Raw genomic sequence first — 14873 nt, 5'->3', positions numbered from 1 at the left:
CCCGCTGGGAGCCAGTCCTGGCAAGATTCCACTGTCAACAGCCTCCTGTGTCCCACCCTGGCAGGGCCCGTGAGGCCGTGCCAGAGGTCAGTGTCAGCTCAGGACCTGAATGCCCAGTGGTTCGCAAACGTCTGGACGTCCCCTCCCTCTCCCTGAGCGCAGCCAAGGAGTAGAGGGCCTAAGGGCCAGGTGGGCGGGGGCGTCTGGGGGAGTCTGTTGTGCACACCTGCTGTCGGGGGAGGGTCCTTCCTCTTGGAGCCCGGCCACCTCTGCAGTCCGTGGGCCCAGGCCTGGCTCTCTCTGCCCTGCAGCTGGAGCTCCTTCATGAGTGACCAGAGGCGGCCTCACACCTGGCCCCCAGCCACCTGCCCTGTCACCCTGCTGTCCGTGTATCTCAAACCCCCGGACGGGACGAGACCACCACCTGTGCCCAGAGGCAGGCCCCTGTCACCAGGCGCAGTGGGTGATCCAGCTCCAAACCCCATGGTATCAACTCTTCTTGGACCTCGGAGGCGACACGAAAACAAGTTTGGGGTGCAGGATGTTTATAAGGGAAGGAGGGGAGGTCTGACACGTGCATCCGGAGTCCCTCATGGGGCTTAAATGCAGGGTGTTTACACCCCGCCTGGCTAGGTCTCCCCGGCAGGTTACCCCGTGGGTGTCCTTAGAAGAGGTAGCAGAGCTTCACGTGAGGACACGGAAGGCGGCCTTCTGAGAGCCAGGACGGGGGCTCCGCCAGGAACCAAATTGGCCAGTGTCTTGACCTTGGACTTCCAGCTTCGAGAATTGGGAGAAATCAATGTCTGTGGTTAAGCCTCCGAGCCTGCGGTGTTTTGTCCCGGCAGCGACCGAGACAGGCTGCTCCTGATTCTTGAGCCGCGGCCGCAGCCTTCCCTGGAGTGGACTTTCTCTCTAAGCCTCCACAGGGTGCGTGTGCTCTCTGCAGCTGCCACTGCCTTGAAGAGCTCGGTCCCGAGATCGGCTGGGGCGTGGAGGGGTACCTCCAGACCCACACGTCCCTGCCCAGCCTCAAAGCCCTTCTGCAGTCGGCCAGCTCACCCGATGGCCCTGCCTGGACGACCAGCTGTGTGCTGGGCACCTCTCCCTCGGGCCAGCCTGGGGCTCCCTGCTCCACCGGGGCGGTCTGGGGAGGCCTCCGGGGGGCGCAGTTGAGCTGGGCCACCGCGTCTGAACTCTTGTCAAACGCTGATCCCCTTCCCTTCCCCACTTGCTTCGCTTCGAGGCACTTCATTCACGTGAACACAGAGAAAGCCAGTGCACTGTCTCACCCCGTGAGGGTTCAGACAGGGGCCGCGCGGAGCGCCCCCCTTCCAAAGGGGCCTGAAAAGTAACATGCTGTCAGCTGCCCCAACACCACTGGGCTCCCGCCCCGGGCAAGGCGCCAGGACTCCCAGAACCCCAGAAGGCGGGGGTGGGCCTTCCCGGGGCAGAGGGTGGGACGCTGCCGGCTTCTCCCCAGGAGCCCGTGGGGCGACTCACGGTTCCCCTCGGCCAGACACCCTCGCTGTGCCCGTCTGGGGAGAGTCCTGGTCCCTCGCTGGGTGAGGGCCCCGTCTGGGTCCCACGGCGGGGTCGTTTGAAGGCCAGGACCGCGGCCGCTGCAGATGGGAAGGCGCCCACCACCTGGGCTTCTAGGCCACAGCTGGCGCAGCGGGCGCCGGCCTTGTTCACTGAGCCAGAGGAAGCAGAGTCTGGGCACTGAGAGGCAGGGCGCCGTCGGGGGTGGCCTCCGTGCCCCAAGCCGCCTCCTGCCGTCAGCCCCAGGCTTGCGCCAGCTGTTACATCATCCCTTCACAGTGGCCAGCCACCGGCCGACTGAAGGGGCCCTGCGCCAGGCCAGCCTCAGGAGCCAGGCAGGCCCAGTTCCACTGCTGCCTCAAGCCTCCACTATACTGACTGACACAGACTGGGACCCTACTCTGGGCCCACCTGGGCTTCACGGAACCCACACCAAGCTGAGTGCCCGGTGCTGAGCCCAGGGCTGTGTCCAGGGCCAGGCCCTGCCTGGGGTCCCTGTTCTGTGGACATGCCACTGGGGGCCTCCCTCCCATGTGCCGTGGCCCTGGATGGCCCAGAGGGGCGGGCCAGGGGGTGTGCAGGTGAGGACGCCTCCTTTCCCGGGCTTTCCCAGAAGACTTTGCCCTGAACCGTCTGCTCGAGTTTTGTGGTAAAATCACTTCCTGCTCCAGGCACAGCAGGCAGCGCCTCCTCGGTGGGACCCGAGTCCTGCTCAGCCCGGAGCCTGGACCTTCTCTCTCACCATCCTCCCTCCCTCCCTAGGCCTGGTCAGCTTGGGGGCGGCAGAGCTTCCGGGGTGAGTGTCGGGATCCTGGTGCTCTGAGAGCGATTGTCAGGGAGGGCGCCCGGCGGGGCAGGGCTCCCGAGCAGCAGGCAGGATGGGGCCGGAGTGCGCGGGCCTGGCTCTCAGACGCTCCAGGCCCTTTCTGTCTGTCTCTACGTCTCTGTCTCTGTCTGCCCCTCTCCATTCCTAAGTAAGCCCTTCCTCTCTGTCTCTGCCTCTCTGTCTCTGCCTCTCTGTCTCTGTCTGCCCCTCTCCGTTCCTAAGCAAGCCCTTTCTCTCTGTCTCTACGTCTCTGTCTCTGTCTCTGTCTGCCCCTCTCCGTTCCTAAGCAAACCCTTTCTCTCTGTCTCTGCCTCTCTGTCTCTGTCTGCCCCTCTCCGTTCCTAAGCAAGCCCTTTCTGTCTGTCTCTACGTCTCTGTCTCTGTCTCTGTCTGCCCCTCTCCGTTCCTAAGCAAACCCTTTCTCTCTGTCTCTGCCTCTCTGTCTCTGTCTGCCCCTCTCCGTTCCTAAGCAAGCCCTCTCTCTCTGTCTCTGCCTCTCTGTCTCTGTCTGCCCCTCTCCGTTCCTAAGCAAGCCCTTTCTCTCTGTCTCTGCCTCTCTGTCTCTGTCTGCCCCTCTCCGTTCCTAAGCAAGCCCTTTCTGTCTGTCTCTACGTCTCTGTCTCTGTCTCTGTCTGCCCCTCTCCGTTCCTAAGCAAACCCTTTCTCTCTGTCTCTGCCTCTCTGTCTCTGTCTGCCCCTCTCCGTTCCTAAGCAAGCCCTTTCTCTCTGTCTCTGCCTCTCTGTCTCTGTCTGCCCCTCTCCGTTCCTAAGCAAGCCCTTTCTCTCTGTCTCTGCCTCTCTGTCTCTGTCTGCCCCTCTCCGTTCCTAAGCAAGCCCTTTCTGTCTGTCTCTACGTCTCTGTCTCTGTCTCTGTCTGCCCCTCTCCGTTCCTAAGCAAACCCTTTCTCTCTGTCTCTGCCTCTCTGTCTCTGTCTGCCCCTCTCCGTTCCTAAGCAAGCCTCGTTCAGTGTCCCGTTTATGGCTCTTGTAGCGTTGCTGAATTTCTTTTCTTCCCTGACGTGTAACAGATTTAACGGAGCTTTTGCTGCCGTTTGAAGTGAAGGGAAAAGGCACTTTCTTCCTGGGGACACTTGAGTTTTTATGACAACACGTGGCCCAGGACATGGCTGCTCCGTCAGAGGAAGAGTCCTTTCTAGTTGAGAGGACAAGCTTTGGGGCAGGCTGGGCCCGCCCGTCCCAGGAGCGCTCGGCTCTGCGGCTCTGGGGCCCTCTCCGTCTCCAGGGTTCTGGCCGCAGCCCGGGGGTGTCCAGTCTGTGCAGCGACCTTCAGGCCATTCCTCTCTGATCCCTGGCGAGTACAGGCTGCATCTGCCCAGACCGCACAGCCCCGAGTCCGGCCTGGGAGCCTGCTCACTCGGGGTCCCTGGGACCAGTGGCTGTGGAGGCTCAGTCAGGGGCACTCCTGTGCGCGATTTCCTAAGCCTCCCGCCTCCCACCCCGCTGCCCCGCCCCTTCCCCCCACCCCCACCCCGACACACAGGGCCAGGGCCTGTCCTCAGCTGCCTGGGACTCCTGGTCCCTTCACAAATCACCCAGGAAGTGAGGCTGCAGGCTGAGGAGCCAGCACTGGCTCGGGCTGGGCTGGGGCTGCGCCGTCCGGGGCCAGGCCAGGTCCCCTGCAGGTTCCGGGGCCTGGGCAGATGTGATGCCGGGGTGCCGGGGCATACGTGTGCATGTCTGTGAGCTCAGCCCTCATCCCCCAAGCCCCATGGACGGGACCGCCGGCATCTGCGCTCCCTGTCCACCATCTTGCTCCCCTAGTCCCTTCATTCTGAAGCCCCTCTGTGAGCACGTGCAGCTCCAGGTTGGACTGTCTGCACACGGGTCACCCAGAGAGTCATGACAATGAGGTGATAGGTGACGCATGGGGGTGGCGGTGGGGCTGGGTGGTCTTCGACCAGCCTGGGGTCAGCCAGGTGCAGGGCAGGGGCTGGCAGAAGAGCCGGGCACCCTCAGAGAATGGAAAGAAGCTGTCTGTGCCTGCAGTGCGGGGAGTGGGCTTGGGAACGAGGCAAGAGCTGAGGCTGGAGAAGCGTGTGAGGGTCCCGAGGCCGTTCCAGGAGCTGGGGTCTCACGTCTTGGGCAGTGTGTGCCCCATGTGTGCCTGCTTGACATCTGTCTCTGGCTGGAGTCTCAGGAACGACTGGGGGGAGGCGACCAACCAGAAGGCTTCTGCCTTTTGCAAGCGAGACAGGAGGGTGTCCCGGTGCGCGGGGACCGGGCGGGGGGCGCTGAGGGGAGAGGGCAGTGCTGTGGTCTGCTTGGAAAGCAAAGCCCGCAGAACGAGATGCTTCGTGCTTCCTTAATAGGTTTGGTTGTGCAGATGGACGTGAGGAGAACTGGGTGGGACCTTCCGACCCACGAGCATGGTGTAGCTATCCATTTTTGACAGTTTAATTTCTCTCAGCGATATTTTGTGGTTTTGAGCGTACCTGTTTTCCGTTCCTAGTTTGCTGAGAGTTTCTGTCATAAATGGTATTGAATTTTGTAAAATGATTGTTTTGCACCTATTAAGAGGATTATGTTCTCCTTTATTTTATTAATATAGCGAATTATATTGATGGATATTCTAATGTTAAAATAAACCTTACAATCTGGGATACTTGTGCATGGTGGCTTATTTGTTTTCTATATTGCTGGATTCAATCAGCTAAAAGTATTTTATTAAGGATTTTTGTGTCTATGTTCATACATGATGTTAATCTGTAGTTTTCTTGTAATACCATCTTTGTCTAGTTTTGCTATGAGGGTAAAGCTTGTCTTTGAAAATATGTTGGGAAGTGTTCCTCCTTATTTATTTTCAGAAAGTGTTTAAGATTAGCATTATTTCATCCTTAAATGTTTGATAGAATTCACCAGTGACATCATCTGGGTCAGGAGTTTTCTTTGTGGAAAGGTTTTTTAATTATAAATTCAACAACTTTAATAGATGCAGGCTATTCAAATTTTATATTTCTTCTACAAATTTTGGCAAGTTGTGACTTTCAAGGAATTTGTGAATTTCAACTGAGTTGTCAAATGTCTCTGCATAAAGTTATTAATAATGTTCCTTTATTATTATTCTAATGTCTGTAGGATCTAAATGATGTATCCTCCTTCATTCTTGATATTAGTAATTTATGGATTTTTTTCTTTTCTTTCCTTTTTTTTTGAATTTTTAAATTTTATTTTATTTACTTTTTTATACAGCAGATTCTTATTAGTCAACCATTTTATACCCATCAGTGTATACATGTCAATCCCAACCTCCCAATTCATCCCACCACCACCCCCCTTCCACTTTCCCCCCTTGGTGTCCATACGTTTGTTCTCTACACCTGTGTCTCAATTTCTGCCCTGCAAACCGGTTCATCTGTACCATTTTTCTAGAATCCACATATATGTGTTAATATACGATATTTGTTTTTCTCTTTCTGACTTACTTCACTCTGTATGACAGTCTCTAGATCCATCCACGTCTCAACAAATGACCCAATTTCGTTCCTTTTTATGGCTGAGTAATATTCCATTGTATATATGGACCACATCTTCTTTATCCATTCGTCTGTCGATGGGCATTTAGGTTGCTCCATGACCTGGCTGTTGTAAATAGTGCTGCAATGAACATTGGGGTGCATGTGTCTTTTTGAATTATGGTTTTCTCTGGGAATATGCCCAGTAGTGGGAGTGCTGGGTCATATGGTAATTCTACTTTTAGTTTTTTAAGGAACTCCATACTGTTCTCCATAGTGCCTGTATCAATTTACATTCCCACCAACAGTGCAAGAGGGTTCCCTTTTCTCCACGCCCTCTCCAGCATTTGTTGCTTGTAGATTTTCTGATGATTTCCATTCTAACTGGTATGAGGTGATACCTCATTGTAGGTTTTTTTTTTTCTTTCTTTCTTTTGTGGTACGCAGGCCTCTCACTCTCGTGGCCTCTCCCGTTGCGGAGCACAGGCTCCGGACACGCAGGCTCAGCGGCCATGGCTCACGGGCGCAGCCGCTCCGCGGCATGTGGGATCTTCCTGGACCGGGGCACGAACCCACGTCCCCTGCATCGGCAGGCGGACTCTCAACCACTGCGCCACCAGGGAAGCCCGTTCTCATTGTAGTTTTGATTTGCATTTCTCTAATTATTAGTGATGTTGAGCAGCTTTTCATGTGCTTCTTGGCCATCAGTATGTCTTCGTTGGAGAAATGTCTATTTAGGTCTTCTGCCGATTTTTTTTTTTTTTTTTTTGCGGTACGCGGGCCTCTCACTGTTGTGGCCTCTCCCGTTGCGGAGCACAGGCTCCAGACGCGCAGGCTCAGTGGCCGTGGCTCACGGGCCTAGCTGCTCCGCGGCATGTGGGATCTTCCCGGACCGGGGCACGAACCCACGTCCCCTGCATCGGCAGGCGGACTCTCAACCACTGCGCCACCAGGGAAGCCCTTCTGTCCATTTTTGTATTGGGTTGTTTTTTTTTTAATATTGAGCTGCATGTTTATACATTTTGGAGATTAATCCTTTGTCCGTTGATTCGTTTGCAAATATCTTCTCCCACTCTGAGGGTTGTCTTTTTGTCTTGTTTATGGTTTCCTTTGCTGTGCAAAAGCTTTGAAGTTTCATTAGGTCCCATTTGTTTATTTTTGTTTTTATTTCCATTACTCTAGGAGGTGGAGCAAAACATATCTTGCTGTGATTTATGTAAAAGAGTGTTCTTCCTATGTTTTCCTCTAAGAATTTTATAGTGTCCGGTCTTACATTTAGGTCTCTAATCCATTTTGAGTTTATTTTTGTGTATAGTGTTAGGGAGTGTTCTAATTTCATTCTTTTACATGTAGCTGTCCAGTTTTCCCAGCACCACTTATTGAAGAGACTGTCTTTTCTCTATTGTATATCCTTGCCTCCTTTGTCATAGATTAGTTGACCATAGGTATGTGGGTTTATCTCTGGGCTGTCTATCTCGTTCCATTGATCTACATTTCTGTTTTTGTGCCGGTACCATATTGTCTTGATTACCGTAGCTTTGTAGTATAGTTTGAAGTCAGGGACTCTGATTCCTCCAGGTCCGTTTTTTTCCCTCAAGACTGCTTTGGCTATTCAGGGTCTTTTGTGTCTCCATACAAATTTTAAGATTTTTTGTTCTAGTTCTGTAAAAAATGCCATTGGTAAGTTGATAGGGATTGCATTGAATCTGTAGATTTCTTTGGGTAGTATAGTCATTTTCACAATATTGATTCTTCCAATCCAAGAATATGGTATATCTCTCCATCTGTTGGTATCATCTTTAATTTCTTTCATCAGTGTCTTATAGTTTTCTGCATACCCGTCTTTTGTCTCCCTAGGTAGGTTTATTCCTAGGTATTTTATTCTTTTTGTTGCAATGGTAAATGGGAGTGTTTCCTTAATTTCTCTTTCAGATTTTTCATCATTAGTATATAGGAAAGCAAGAGATTTCTGTGCATTAATTTCGTATCCTGCAACTTTACCAAATTCATTGATTAGCTCTAGTAGTTTTCTGGTGGCATCTTTAGGAATCTCTAAGTATAGTATCATGTCATCTGCAAACAGTGACAGTTTTACTTCTTCTTTTCCAATTTGTATTCCTTTTATTTCTTTTTCTCCTTTGACTGCTGTGGCCAGGACTTCCAAAACTATGTTGAATAATAGTGGCGAGAGTGGACATCCTTGTCTTGTTCCTGATCTTAGAGGAAATGCTTTCAGATTTTCACCATTGAGAATAATGTTTGCTGTGGGTTTGCCATATATGGCCTTTATTATGTTGAGGTAAGTTCCCTCTATGCCCACTTTCTGGAGAGTTTTTATCATAAATGGGTGTTGAATTTTGTCAAAAGCTTTTTATGCATCTATTGAGATGATCATATGGTTTTTCTCCTTCAATTTGTTAATATGGTGTATCACATTGATTGATTTGCATATATTGAAGAATCCTTGCATCCCTGGGATAAACCCCACTTGATCGTGGTGTATGATCCTTTTAATGTGTTTTTGGATTCTGTTTGCTGGTATTTTGTTGAGGATTTTTGCATCTATATTCATCAGTGATATTGGTCTGTAGTTTTCTTTTTATGTAGTATCTTTAGTTTTGGTATCAGGGTGACGGTGGCCTCATAGAATGAGTTTGGGAGAGTTCCTTCCTCTGCAATTTTTTGGAAGAGTTTGAGAAGGGTGGGTGTTAGCTCTTCTCTAAATGTTTGATAGAATTCACCTGTAAAGCCATCTGGTCCTGGACTTTTGTTTGTTGGAAGATTTTTACTCACAGTTTCAATTCCATTACTTGTGATTGGTCTGTTCATATTTTCTATTTCTTCCTGGTTCAGTCTTGGAAGTTTATACCTTTCTAAGAATTTGTCCATTTCTTCCAGGTTGTCCATTTTATTGGCATAGAGTTGCTTGTAGTAGTCTCTTAGGATGCTCTGTATTTCTGCGGTGTCTGTTGTAACTTCTCCTTTTTCATTTCTAATCTTATTGATTTGAGTCTTCTCCCTCTTTTTCTTGATGAGTCTGGCTAATGGTTTATCAATTTTGTTTATCTTCTCAAAGAACCAGCTTTTAGTTTTATTGATCTTTGCTATTGTTTTCTTTGCTACTATTTCATTTATTTCTGCTCTGATCTTTATGACTTCTTTCCTTCTGCTAACTTTGGGTTTTGTTTGTTCTTCTTTCTCTAGTTCCTTTAGGTGTAAGGTTAGATTGTTTATTTGAGATTTTTCTTGTTTCTTGAGGTAGGCTTGTATAGCTATAAACTTCCCTCTTAGAACTGCTTTTGCTGCATCCCATAGATTTTGGATTGTCGTGTTTTCATTGTCATTTGTCTCTAGGTATTTTTTGATTTCCTCTTTGATTTCTTCAGTGATCTCTTGGTTATTTAGTAACGTATTGTTTAGCCTCCATGTGTTTGTGTTTTTTACATTTTCTTCCCTGTAATTGATTTCTAATCTCATAGCGTTGTGGTCAGAAAAGATGCTTGATGTGATTTCAATTTTCTTAAATTTACTGAGGCTTGACTTGTGACCCAAGACGTGATCTATCCTGGAGAATGTTCCGTGCACACTTGAGAAGAAAGTGTAATCTGCTGTTTTTGGATGGAATGTCCTATAAATATTAATTAAATCTATCTGGTCTATTTTGTCATTTAAAGCTTCTGTTTCCTTGTTTATTTTCATTTTGGATGATCTGTCCATTGGTGTAAGTGAGGTGTTAAAGTCCCCCACTATTATTGTGTTACTGTTGATTTCCTCTTTTATAGCTGTTAGCAGTTGCCTTATGCATTGAGGTGCTCCTGTGTTGAGTGCATATATATTTATAATTGTTATATCTTCTTCTTGGATTGATCCCTTGATCATTATGTAGTGTCCTTCCTTGTCTCTTGTAACATTCTTTATTTTAAAGTCTATTTTATCTGATATGAGTACTGCTACTCCAGCTTTCTTTTGATTTCCATTTGCCTGGAATATCTTTTTCCATCCCCTCACTTTCAGTCTGTATGTGTCCCTAGGTCTGAAGTGGGTCTCCTGTAGACAGCATATATATTGGTCTTGTTTTTGTATCTATTCAGCAAGCCTGTGTCTTTTGGTTGGAGCTTTTAATCCATTCACGTTTAAGGTAATTATCCATGTGTATGTTCCTATGACCATTTTCTTAATTGTTTTGGGTTTGTTTTTGTAGGTCCTTTTCTTCTCTTGTGTTTCCCACTTAGAGAAGTTCCTTTAGCATTTGTTGTAGAGCTGGTTTGGTGGTGCTGAATTCTCTTAGCTTTTGCTTGTCTGTAAAGCTTTTGATTTCTCCATCGAATCTGAATGAGATCCTTGCCGGGTAGAGTAATCTTGGTTGTAGGTTCTTCGCTTCCATCACTTTAAGTATATCATGTCACTGCCTTCCGGCTTGTAGAGTTTCTGCTGAGAAATCAGCTGTTAACCTTATGGGAGTTCCCTTGTATGTTATTTGTTGTTTTTCCCTTGCTGCTTTCAATAATTTTTCTTTGTCTTTAATTTTTGCCAATTTGATTATTATGTGTCTCGGCGTGTTTCTCCTTGGGTTTATCCTGTATGGGACTCTCTGCGCTTCCTGGACTTGGGTGACTATTTCCTTTCCCATGTTAGGGAAGTTTTCAACCATAATCTCTTCAAATATTTTCTCGGGTCCTTTCTCTCTGTCTTCTTCTGAGACCCCTATAATGTGAATGTTGTTGCGTTTAATGTTGTCCCAGAGATCTCTTAGGCTGTCTTCATTTCTTTTCATTCTTTTTGCTTTATTCTGTTCTGCGGTAGTGAATTCCACCATTCTGTCTTCCAGGTCACTTATCCGTTCTTCTGCCTCAGATATTCTGCTATTGATTCCTTCTAGTGTAGTTTTCATTTCAGTTATTGTATTATTCATCTGTTTGTTTGTTCTTTAATTTTTCTAGGTCTTTGTTAAACATTTCTTACATCTTCTTGATCTTTGTCTCCATCCTTTTTCCAAGGGCCTGGATCATCTTCACTATCATTATTCTGAATTCTTTTTCTGGAAGGTTGCCTATCTCCACTTCATTTAGTTGTTTTTCTGGAGTTTTATCTTGTTCCTTCATCTGGTACAAAGTCCTCTGCCTTTTCATCTTGTTTATCTTTCTGTGAATGTGGTTTTTGTTCCACAGGCTGCAGGATTGTAGTTCTTCTTGCTTCTGCTGTCTGCCTTCTGGTGGATGAGGCAATCTAAGAGGCTTGTGCAAGTTTCCTGCTGGGAGGGACTGGTGGTGGGCAGAGCTGGGTGTTGCTCTGGTGGGCAGAGCCCAGTAAAACTTTAATTCACTTGACTGCTGATGGGTAGGGCTGGGTTCCCTCCCTGTTGGTTGTTTGGCCTGAGGCAACCCAACACTGGAGCCTTCAGGCTCTTTGGTGGGGCTAGTGGTGGACTCTGGAAGGGCTCACACCAGGGAGTACTTCCCAGAACTTCTGCTGCCAGTGTCCTTCTCCTCACGGTGACCCACAGCCACCCACTGCCTCTGCAGGAGACCCTCCAACACTAGAAGGTAGGTCTGGTTCAGTCTCCCGTGGGGTCACTTCCCCTGGGCCCTTCCCCTGGGTCCCTCCCCTGGGTCCCAATGTGCACACTAATTTGTGTGCGCCCTCCAAGAGTGGAGTCTCTGTTTCCCCCAGTCCTGTCAGAGTCCTGCAATCAAATCCCGCTAGACTTCAAAGTCTGATTCTCTAGGAATTCCTCCTCCCATTGCCCTAGCCCTAGGTTGGGGAGCCTGACGTGGGGCTCAGAACCTTCACTCTAGTGGGTGGACTTCTGTGGTATAAGTGTTCTCCAGTTTGTGAGCCAACCAACCAGCAGTTATAGGATTTGATTTTATTGGATTGCACCCCTCCTACCTTCTCATTGTGGCTTCTCCTTTGTCTTTGGATGTGGGGTATCTTTTTTGGTGAGTTCCAGTGTCTTCCTGTCAATGACTGTTCAGCAGTTAGTTGTGATTCTGGTTTTTTTGCAAGAGAGAGTAAGAGCACGTCCTTCTACTCTGCCATCTTGATTCAGGCTCCAATACATAATCTTGTATTATGTGTGTTTTACAAAATGAGGATAAAGATGAACACAGAGATCATCTGGCCACAGCTAGTAAGTAGCAAGCGCTGGGATTTAAAGTCAGTCTGTTTGTATCCAGTCTGAGTTCCATTGCCTCCAGCTGATCAAGGAGTGAATGATCCTTTGTCTGGATTTTTTTTTCTTGATCAGTTTAGCCAGAGGTTTACCAGCTTCATTGATCTTTTCAAAGAACCAACTTCCATTTTATTGATATTTCTCTGTTGTAATTTTTCTATTATATTACTTTTACCTTTTCTTATTTCCTTTCTTCTACTTACTTGGGTTTAGTTTGTTGTTGTTGTTGTTTTATAGCTTCCCAAAGTGAAATCTTAGATGAATGATTTTAGGCCTTTTCTCTTTCCCAGTATCAGCACTTAAAGCTACAAGTTTTTCTCTAAACACTGCATTAGCTTTATCTCACAAATATTGATAAGTTGTGTTTTCATATCAATTAGTTCAAAATATTTTCTGATTTCCCTTTGATTACCTATTTAACCTTGAGTTTGTTATACTTATGTTGCTTAATTTCCAAATATTTGGGCATTCTTTAGATAGCTTATATCTTTTGCTACTGATTTCTCATTTAGTTGTGTTGTATTTGAAGAACATATTCTATATGATTTAAATCCTCTTAATTGTTTTGAGACTTGCTTTCTGGCCCAGTATATAGCCTATTTTGGGGACTATTCATGTGTACTTGAAAAGAATGGGTATTCTGCTCTTGTTGGGTATGCTGCTCTGTGGACATCAGTGTGGGCAAGTCGATTGATGTTGTTCAAGTCTACTGTATCCTTAATAATTTTTTTCTCAGTTACTGAGAGAGGAGTGTCAAAATAACCTATCATAAGTGTGGATTTGTCTATTTATTCTTCTGAGTTGATCCTTTTATCAATATGAAGTGTCATCTTTTTATCTCCAGTAAGAGTCCCTGTATTGAAGTCTACTTAGATATCAATACAGCCATCCCAAATTTCTTATGAGTAGTGTTTTCATTTTACATCTTCTTCCATTCTTTCACTTTGTTTTCATTTTTTGCTTTTAATCTATCTATTTGTTTAAAGTGTATATCATTTAGAGAGTATATTGTCACTTCTTGCATTTTTAATCAGTTTGATAATATTTGCCTTTTAATTGGAGTGTTTAGACCAGTTATATTTAATGTGATTATTGATATGGTTGGGCTAGATCTACCATCTTGCTATTGTTTTCTATTTATCTCATCTATTCTTTGTCTCTTTTCCTCCCACTTTTGGATTGAGTACTTTGTTTCATATTCCATTTATGTCCTCCGTTGGTTTATTTATTATGCCTCCCTGTTTTATCTTTTCAATGATTGCTATTGTGCTTACAATCTGCATATTTAACTTATCAATGACTGATTAGATGTAGGAGGGAGTGGAAATTGTGTGTTAAGAATGACACTCAAATATCTGGCCTGGGCCACAAGAGGGATCATTCTCTGAGATGGGGAACTCTGAAGGAAGATTACAGCATGGGGGTATGATGAAGGGGCTTGATGATGTGGTCAGTTCTGGTCAAGTTGCGCTTAAAGTGCTTGTTATATGTCCAAGAGAAGATGCCTTGTGGACAGTCCATGTGTGGTCCAGAGGTCTGGGCTGGAGCTGGCAGAGGGGTCAGGGGATAGGGGTGATTCTTGAATCAACAGGACTGGGTGAATCTGTATGGAGAGTGTGTGATGGGGCGAGAAAGGGCCCAGGACCAAACCCCAGCAAACCCCAAGTTAGGGACCCAGATGGAGAACAACAGGGATGTGAGAGGAGAAGCCAGAGAGGAAAGAGCAAAATAAGGCGAGTGCACCACCGTCTCAGAGCCAGAAGGGCAGTGGCCCAACAGTTAGCCTGTGCCCTGGGTCCTGCGGCCAGATCCAGACAGCATGCAAGGGGGCCTCAGAGGCCATCTGAGGCCCTCCCCCTTACCTGTGCACAGGTACCTGGTGTGCATTAGACCTAGTTAACATTTCATTAAAACATTTTAAAAGTAAAGAACTAGGGATAGTTCACCTCTGCACAGTGCTGCTGGGAGATGGAACAAGGTGGTCTGCCAGGGCCTGCTGGGTCTACGACATGGCAGCCAGAGGGCCCTCAGGGAGGATGCCTCTATGTGCTGACCATGGTGGGTCCCAAATCCCAGTGGCGGAGCAAGGAGGGGTTGGGAGAAGCAGACACTGTGCATGCAGACGTCTTTTGTCTTTTGGGAGAACGTATGGGCCTGAGGCACTTACTGTCCTCTAGCCAGGCTCTGCAGAGGGCTGGGCCCCCAGGGGAGGCAAGCAGTCAGCCAGACCCAGGCCAGGCTTCTCCAGAGGGGAAGTGCAGCGGGGGGAGCATCGCAGCACCATGGCCGACAAGGGGCCCATCCTCTCGGCCGGCAGCACTTCCCTGGGGACGGGTCTCACGAGTTGTGTCGTGCTCTGTCCTGCTCCGGAAGCTGCTCTTGCAGCCAGCCCCCCCCGCCCCCCCGCCGGGGCACGGTCCGCACGCCCCACCCCTCTTCTGGCCACTTATCTAAACAGGAGCAGCCCCAGCAGCTTTCCACAGCCCTGCAGTCTGACGAATCTGCCCCAGTACTGACTTCCTGGAAGTGCAGCCCCACCACATGGGGCTGTGCAGACTGACCCTGACCTCAAGCAGGAGACCAGCTGCTTGGCTCAGGGGCTGCCAGAGGGCGCTCAGCAGATAGTGGGGGGAAACGAACAGCTGGTGGATGGGGTGGCAGGCCTGCTGCAAGGGGCCCAGAACGGGCAGGTGGGGGATATAAGAGCAGAGGTTGGTGGCCCAGGTGAGGGTGAGCAGGTGCGAGGGTAGGGCCCATGAATCCGCCCTGAACTGCTGTACATATACGTGTACGCATGTATACATATATGTGTAGACATGTATCTGTGCCTGTGATCGCGTCTGTGTGTCTATGTGCGTGTGTG

At 48.2% G+C, this 14873-nt stretch overlaps 1 protein-coding gene across 2 annotated transcripts in view; it reads left to right on the top strand.

The window, feature by feature from the left end:
• The window catches only part of GPR35 (G protein-coupled receptor 35), a 33625-nt gene that overhangs the window by 7965 nt on the left and 10787 nt on the right, over positions 1-14873 (top strand). Inside the window, exon 1 of one of the 2 annotated variants that reach the window (XM_067740012.1) lies at positions 2199-2335. The exons of the other annotated variant lie outside the window; for it this stretch is intronic. The gene's annotated coding sequence lies outside the window, so the exon portion shown is untranslated. Of the gene's footprint in view, positions 1-2198; positions 2336-14873 lie in introns of those variants that run through there. 2 annotated transcript variants of the gene reach the window in all.

This window comes from Pseudorca crassidens, chromosome 6 (assembly GCF_039906515.1).
Source record: "Pseudorca crassidens isolate mPseCra1 chromosome 6, mPseCra1.hap1, whole genome shotgun sequence".
In the NCBI taxonomy this organism is placed as follows: Eukaryota; Metazoa; Chordata; class Mammalia; order Artiodactyla; family Delphinidae; genus Pseudorca; species Pseudorca crassidens.
This window is presented reverse-complemented; position numbering and strand designations above follow the sequence as displayed.